Genomic DNA, 8,917 nt, shown 5'->3' with positions numbered 1-8,917 from the left:
GGGTTGTCTAGAAAGGGGAGGAAGGGGCGGGGGGGAGGGGGTGTTCTAGCGAGGAAGAAGGGGCAGGGGGAGGTAGTCCTAGCAAGGAAGGAGGGGCAGGGGGGAGGGGGTGTTCTAGCAAGGAGGAAGGGGCGGGGGGGAGGGGAGGGGGTGTCCTAGCAAGGAGGAAGGGGCGGGGGGGAAGGGGTGTTCTAGCAAGGAGGAAGGGGCAGGGGGGGGAGGGGGTGTCCTAGCAAGGAAAGAGGGGCAGGGGGAGGGGGTGTCCTAGCAGGGAAGGAGGGGTAGGGGGGAGGGGTAGTCCTAGCAAGGAGGAGAGGGGAGGGGGGTGGGGGTGTTCTAGCGAGGAAGAAGGGGCGGGGGGGGAGGGGGTGTCCTAGCAAGGAAGGAGGGGCAGGGGGAGGGGGTGTCCTAGCAATGAGGAAGGGGCAGGGGGGGGGTAGTCCTAGCAAGGAGGAGGGGGGAGGGGGGAGGGGGTGTTATAGCAAGGAAGGAGGGGCAGGGGGGAGGGGGTGTCCTAGCAAGGAAGGAGGGGCAGGGGGAGGGGGTGTCCTAGCAGGGAAGGAGGGGTTTTTGGGAAGGGAGGGAGGATGTCCTAGAGTGGGGTTGGGGATGGGAGCGGGTAAGGTCTACGGAGGGAGAAAGGGATTTCAAGATTGCTGGGGGAGCGTGGAGTTCTCGTTGTGCATCAAACGGAGGTGTGTAAACTGGAGGGGTTGTAAAGAGAGCATAAAGAGCAGAGCGAATGTATAGCTGAGAGAGAGAGTTGTGTGTGTGGGAGGGGGTCGAAAAGAGAGGAGAGGGGCGCGAATGAGGGGGAGAGGAGAGAGAGAGAGAGAGAGTAGAGAAGAGAATGGAGATGAGAGAGAGAAAGAGATGAGAGAGAGAGAGAGAGAGAATGAGTATTTGTGTGTACGTGTGTGTGTGTGTCTGTGTGTGTGTGTGTTTGGGTGTGTGTGTGATGTACTCTCTCTCTCTCATTCACCTCTCTCTCTTCCCTCCAGCTCTCCCACTCTCCCTCTCTCTCTCTCCTCTCCTCTTTCACGTCTCAATTCTCACTCCTCTCCTCTCTCGATCTCTTCCTCTCTCTCTCTCCTCTCTCTCTCCACCTACCACCCTCCCTCTCCCTTTCACGCTCAGCTCTGCTCTATCTCTCTCTCTCACTCTCTCACTCCTCTCTCCTTCTCCTCTCCTCTCTCACCTCCACCTCTCCTCTCGCCTCTTTATCTATTCTGATCTTCATTTCCTCTCCATTTTCTCTCCTCCTCTTCCTCTATTATACTGTAATGAGTGTGAGAGCCTTCTTGCAAGTTGATATCCATGTTGAATTCACGTCATGGCTGAGCTCTGTAGTTGAGAAAATGTTCTCTATATCCCTTCGTTAGTTAGTTCTTCTACTTCCGTTTAGGCGAGGTTTTGTTTCCGTCCCCCTTTCCCTCTTTTATTTTTCCATAATTTTTTATATTGCCTAAATATTTGTTTTTTTTTTTGTTTCCTCTCTCTCTCTCTTTATTTCCTTTCTCTTCTAACCTTTGAATAATTATGCGTCCATCTATCTCACTACTATCCAATCTACTTAATCGCGCTTTTTTTTTTTTTTTTTTGCCCAATGCATTTTATTTACCCTACAGCGCTGTTCGTTTTCTTATTTCGTTTCCTTCATGCGAGATATCTTCCTATCTAATCTATTTTTTCCTTTTTATTATTATGCAATTCATCTACAACTTGGCTATCTAGGCCATGGTCATTAATAAGGTTTTCTGCAGTCTTTTTTTCAATGTCAATTCTATCTGCTCTATCTAATTAAGGAAAATACTAATACCTAGACGTTGTTTAGTTGTTTAAAAACAGAAAAGCAAATACACAGATCGAAACAAACAGAAATATAAATAAAACAATAAATTCAAAGAAGAACCAATAAAACTAAACCATAATGATAACAACAAAATGAAAAATAGATATGATAAATAAAAATAGGATAAATAAAAGTAAAAAATATAATATAAATACAAAATAAATAAAATAATAAAATAAATAAAAAGTTGCAGTATGTTGCAAGTCACAATGCAATATGCAACAACCCCAACCCTAAGACATAGTACAGACTACATGCACGTCCTGGCAACACAGGCTTGGAGGCACTGTCGGAATACTTTATGATCAGAGTCATAGTGTTGTTACCCTTCTGCCTCGTGTACTACGTAGAGGGAGAATTACGGTGATAAACATTATGATAACTGCAAAATATAGAAGAAAAGGGAGGAAGGAGAGAGAGTAGGAACAATGGAAAGATTGAGAGATGGAGAGGATTTCGATAAATGGAGAGTATAGTTAGAGAGCGAGAGAGAGAGAGAGAGAGAGAGAGAGAGGGAGAGGGAGAGGGAGAGAGATAGCGAAAGAAAGAGAGAGAGAGAGGTGGGGGCAGAGAGAGGAAAGGAGAGAGAAAGTGAGAGAGAGAGACAGAAAGAAAGAGAGACAGAAAGAGAGAGAGAGAGAGAAGGAGAAAGATAGAGAGAGAGAGAGAGAGTGAAGGGAAGAATAGGAGGAAAAATAAGATAGAGAGGGAGGGAAAGAGAAAGAGAAAGAGACAGAGAAAAAGAAAAGGAGAGAGATAGATAGGTAGATAGAGAGAGAGAGAAGGGAAAAGAGAGAAAGAGAAGGAGAGAGTGGGAGAGAGAGAGAGAGAGAGAGAGAAGAGTGAGAGTTCTGTTTACCGATCCGATTATAATTCGGTTAGTGATTCATCGCTGAACTTTCGACCAGCGATGTGGGAAACTGTGGATCATATTTCTATGGCTTACTTTTTTTCCCCCCCTCCCCCACTCCCTCCTCCTCCTCCCCTCCATATTTTGGTTGTGTACGTATATAATACAAATACATAAACAATTATATTATAAATATAAGAATATACTATATATCATCTAATATATATATATATAATATATATATATATATATATATATATATATATATATATAAATATAATATATAATATTATATACATATATATATATATAAATAAATATAGTATATACATATAAATATATATATATCAATCTATATATACTCATATATATATATATATATACTAATTATATATATATATATATATAATCATACATATGTACATATAAATATAGATAAGTAAATACATATATATATATCCTCATACATATATACATATATATAATATATAAGTAAATATATATATATATAATATATACATATAATTATATATATGATATATATATATGTGTGTGTGTGTGTGTGTGTGTGTGTGTGTGTTATGGGTCTTGGTGTGCGTGTGTGTCTGTCTCGTGTGTGTGTGTGTGTGTGTGTGTGTGTGTGAGTGTGTGTGTGTGTGTGTGTGGTGTGGTTGTGTGATGTGTGTGGTGTGGAGTGTGTTTTACACTGTATATATATAACATTTATAATAAACATATAATATATACTATATATATATATGTGTATATTATATATAATATATATATAAATATATATATATATATATAAATATATATATATATATTAATTATGTTATATAAACTATATAAATATTAAAGAAAAATATATATACATATATATATATGTGTATATATATATATATATATATATATAAGCACAGAAAGAGAATAAATCGTGAGTCATAAATTATCATCCACAGTTTCCCACATCGCTGGTCGAGAGTTCAGCGATGAATCACTAACCGAATTATAATCGGATCGGTAAACAGAACTCACTCCACTCGTCTCCTCCTTCTCGCTCTCTCCTCTCTCTCTCCTCTCATCTCTCTCCTCTCTCTCTCACCTCTCATCTCTCTCTCCTCTCTCCTCTCTACCTCTCTCTCTCTCTCTCTCTTCCACTCTTTCTTCTCTCTCTTTCTCTCTCTCGTCCTCTTCCCCTCCTCTTTTACTAATCTATCTCTTCCTCCCCTTCCCAGCTCTCTCTCACTCTTCTCTATCTATCTAATCCTCCATCCTATCTCTCTCCCTCTCATCTCTTCTCTTTCTCTTCCCTATCTCTCTCTCCACTCTCTCTCATTCTCTCTAACTATCTATCTCTTCCTCATCATCTCTCTCCTTCGTACTCTCATCTCCGCTTATCTATCTACAATCCGCCTACTATTCTCTCGCCGCTTCTCCTCTTCCCTCATAATCTCTAAATTATCTCTTCATCGCTGTCCGCCTAATAATCGCCTACATCATTTCATCTCTCCATCTCTATCTTCTCTCGTCCAAACCCTCCGCATCTCTCCGCTCTCTCTTGCTCTCTCCTTTCCTCCTCTTTCTCCTTTCTCTCACTCCCCCCACTCCAATCCTCATCTCTTCCCCCTCTATCTATCTATCTATCTATCTTCTCTATTCTCTCTTTCTCTTTATCTCTCTCTCACTCTCTTCATCTCTCTCTATCTTCTCTCTCTCTCTCGTCATTCATACTCTCCTCTTCACATCTCTCTCTCTCCTCTCCTCTCTCTTCTCTCTCTTCATCTCATCTCTCAATCCTCCTCTCTCCCTCCTCTCTCTCACCCTCTCTCTCTTTCTTTCCTCGTCCAAATAATCTCTCTGTCTTCTCTCTCTTCTCTCTCCTCTTCCTCTCTTCTCTTTCTCTTTTCCTCACACCCTCGACTTCGCCCCCACCATCCCGCCCCCAAAAAGAAAAAACGCAGAGAAGCGAAGATGAGTTGCTGAGAACATGGGAGTCAATCGCCCCTTTCTGGCCGGGACAAAGGCGGTCCAGGTATCCTAATTCAAAAAAAACCTCAAAAAATCAAAACAATTCAGGGAATAAAAGAGAGTACTGTCGGACCAATCACAGTGTCTGTTCACCATGACGTCATGCCCGTGTCCAATATGGCCGCCGAGGTAAGGAGGATATCATGGATTTTTTTTTTTTTTTTTAAGAATACGGATGACGAGGCATTTCCTTTTGTTATAATCGTCCACATTATCATCATTAATATCGTTGTCATTATCATCATGATTATTATCATTATCAGCTTTTTCTGTCTTATCATAATCATCTTTTGCCTTCTTGTCATTATCTTTACTGTCATTATCATTTTTTTCTCACCATTATTGTTACCATAATCGTCATTATCACTATTATCATTATCATCATTATTATTTCTATTATAAACATTGGCATTATTACCACTCTCATTATCATTATTAATGGCGATAGCTGTTGTATCAATTTTTTTCTTATATTATAAATCAACTTATATTTCAGGAGATTAATAAAAGGCCTTTCAATGTGCGTGTGTGTGCCTATATCTTTATATCTAGCTAGCTAGCTATCAGCCTATATATATGTGTGTTCGTGTGAGTGTGTGTGTGTATGTGTGTGTGTGTGTGTGTGTGTGTGTGTGTGTGTCTGTGTGTGTGTGTGTGTGTGTGTGTGTGTGTGTGTGTGTGTGCTGGGTATATACAGATATATAGTATATAATAATATATATATATATATATATTATATATATATATATATATATTATATAGATTGTATGATAATATTAATATATATATAATATATATATATATATGTATTATGGTATGGTATGTATTGATATATATATATATATATAAGATTATATATATATATATATAATATATATATACATATAGCATGATATAAAATATATATATATATATATATAATATATAATATATAAAATATATATAATAATATATATATATATATAATTATATATATATAATATATATGTAAAGGTATGTAATGTGTGTGTGTATATATATATATAAGCTATATTATATAATAATATATATAGATATAGATATATATACATATGTAATAATATATATATACATATATATAGATATATATATAGTATTGATATATATATATATATAGAATATATAAATATATATATAGACATTCCTAACTACGAGTTGAGTTCTCCACTGGATTCCACTTGCTAAATAGTAATGGAATAATTATTGAGAATATTGTTTACAAGGAATGAAAATACGTTGAGAATGAAATCGGGGAGATTAAGAAATAAAAGTTTGAGAGAAAAGAAAGGAAAGCAGAAGGAAGAGAAGAAAAATAAAACATAATAAGGGGATTGAAGGAATAGGGTTTATTTTTGTAAGGACAGAGAAGGGGAGAGGATCGAGAGAGAGAGAGAGAGAGAGAGAGAGAGAGAGAGAGAGTGGGTGAGAGACAGAAAGAGATAGCGAGAGAAAAAGACAGCCAGAGAGAGAGACAGAAAAAGAGACAGGGGGAAGGGGAAAAAAGTGAGGAAAAGAGAGAGAGAGAGAGAGAGAGAGAGAGAGAGAGAGAGAGAGAGAGAGAGAGAGAGAGAGAGAGAGAGAGAGAGAAGATCGGAAGAGAGAGTGGGGGTGAGAAGACCCAAAAATAGCAGAGAGAAAAAGACAAGAGCAAATAGAGAGGGAGATCAGAGAAACTTGAAGGAAACATGAAGGGAGAATAGTAAAAAAGAGAAGAAAGAAGAAGAGAAAAGTAGTTAAAGAAGAATGAGTTTTGTTCATAAGTGAGTGAGAATTATACACCATATGAACAAATAAGATAAGAAGGATAAATGAAGAAAAATAATAGACAGAGTGTTAGAGAGAGAGAGAGAGAGAGAGAGAGAGAGAGAGAGAGAGAGTGGGTGAGAGACAGAAAGAGGTAGAGAGAGAAAAAGACAGCCAGAGAGAGAAACAGAAAAAGATACAAGGGGAAGGGAAAAAAGTGAGGAAAAGAGAGAGAGACAGAGAGAGAGAGAGATAGTGAGAGAGAGAAACAAAAAGAGAAAAAAAAGAAATAGGAAGAGAAAGAAAAAAAAAGAAAAAAAGAAGGAAAGGGTACGGAGAAACAGTAGCAAAGACAAAGAGTGAGAAAGCGAGGAAGAAGGGGAAAAAAAAACAAGTACCCAGCAGCCATACGAAGGTGGAACTTGATCAACGACTAAAAGGGAGATGAAAAGTTAATGACTCCTTGGTCGGGTTCCTTCCCTTGAAAAGGAAAGGGAAGTCTCACACACATAAAAAAATCAAACAAAGACAGAGCTGAGGGAACTTCTAGCAGGAACCCCATAGCCTGAGGGTGGTTTCGAAGAGGCGAGATAAGGGGCGACGGCGCAGTGGAGGATGTGGGGGTTGGGTAGGGGGTGGTGGAGGGGGAGGGGGGTTGTAAGGGGTGGGACACGGGGTGGTGGTATGTTATGGGGTGTGGGATGGGAGGAAAAGAGGATGGGGAGGAAAAGGTTGAGACAAACATGCTTCTTTCTCCTTTCTCTGTCTTTTCTTTCTCTCTCTTTCTCTCTTTCTTACTCTCTCTCTCTCTCTCTCTCTCTCTCTCTCTCTCTCTCTCTCTCTCTCTCTCTCTCTCTCTCTCTCTTTCATTCTCTCTCTCTCTCTCTAACAACCTTTACCTCTCCTTCTCCCTCTCACTCCCTCTCTCCTCTCCCTCTCCCTCTCCCTATCCTTCTCCACAACCCTCTCCCTCTCATCTCCCTTTCCCACTCTCCCCCTTTCAATCCCTATCTCTCTTCCTCCCTATCTCTCTCTCCCAAAATTAAAAACAATAAACGCCGTTGTATCGACAGGCTGGTAATAGTGTTTACAGCCTATGAACACAATGACTGTGGTGCCGAGGCTGTCACTCTTTCATTTCATTTGCAGACATTTGCTCGTGTACAGACAAGCATATAAGCGAATTTATGTGCGTGTTATGTGTTATGTTGACGTGTGTTTATATGTGTTTATTTTGTCAGTGGTTGTGGACTTGCGCTCTTTTTTTTTCGTTTTTTTTTTTTTCATATTGCTATTGTTCGTGTCTGCTCGTGCAATATTGTTAAGATTAGCCAGCTTCACTTTAATTGGCTGAGGTTAGAGGACGACATTGAAACTGGATAGTTAATAGTGAGTTCTCTTCTTGCTTATACTTTTTATTATATTGGTATTATCATTATAAATACTATTACTAACATTATATCATTATCATTTATCCTTATCATTGTTGCTATAAGTATTCATATCATTATTATTGCCTATGTTGATATTGTCATTATCATTGCTGTTATTAGTATCATTATCACAATTATTGTCATTATCGCAATTATGATTTTCTTTATTGCTTTTATCATTATCATGATGATTGATATCCTTATCATTGCTGTTGTTGTTCGTTGTTATCATTATTTTCAGCATTATCATTGGTATCATTGTCATCTTTATCATCGTCATCATTATTATCATTATCATTATCAAAACTGATATCATTATCACTGTCTATAATCCTCATTGTCATTTTCGCTATTATCATTATATTTTCTATCATTATCATCATTTTAAACCATAAGTGTTATTAATCTCACCCTTATCATCATTCTGGCTATTATCATCATTGATATTACCATTATTATCATTATTATTACAAACACAACAACCAATACGATTGTTATCATTATTGATTTTAATCATCATATTTTTTATTATTGATATTATCATTACCATCATTATCATTATTACCATTATAATCATCATTACCATCTTTATCATTACTATAAATATCATTATCACTATCATTACCATCCTTATTATTTTTCTTTATATTATTAATATCACCATCATCATCATTTTTACTTCCTCCTTTTGTTACCATGATATCCTTCTCCTGTATCCTCGTTCATAAGTTATTGTGTTCCTTTTTATCTCTGCTTCCCTGCTTAGGATGGTAAAGAATAATCATCCTTGTTGATTTCCTGTGCAACGTCATGCAACTTCATGACTAATTCCAGTTGATGCATTAGCAACATTTTCGTCTCTGTCGCCTTGATTTGGACTGTTTGACGATTTTGTGATTGGTGATATGATTAAATTATTTATGTTGATCGCTGTGTTGGTGTCCATATGATATAATTAATTATGTTTGAAGTTAATTGAAGTCCTTATCATTC

The sequence above is a fragment of the Penaeus japonicus genome, unplaced genomic scaffold, assembly GCF_977035675.1.
Source record: "Penaeus japonicus unplaced genomic scaffold, GWHDUDI00000001_assembly GWHDUDI00000021, whole genome shotgun sequence".
Lineage (NCBI taxonomy): Eukaryota > Metazoa > Arthropoda > Malacostraca > Decapoda > Penaeidae > Penaeus > Penaeus japonicus.
This window is presented reverse-complemented; position numbering follows the sequence as displayed.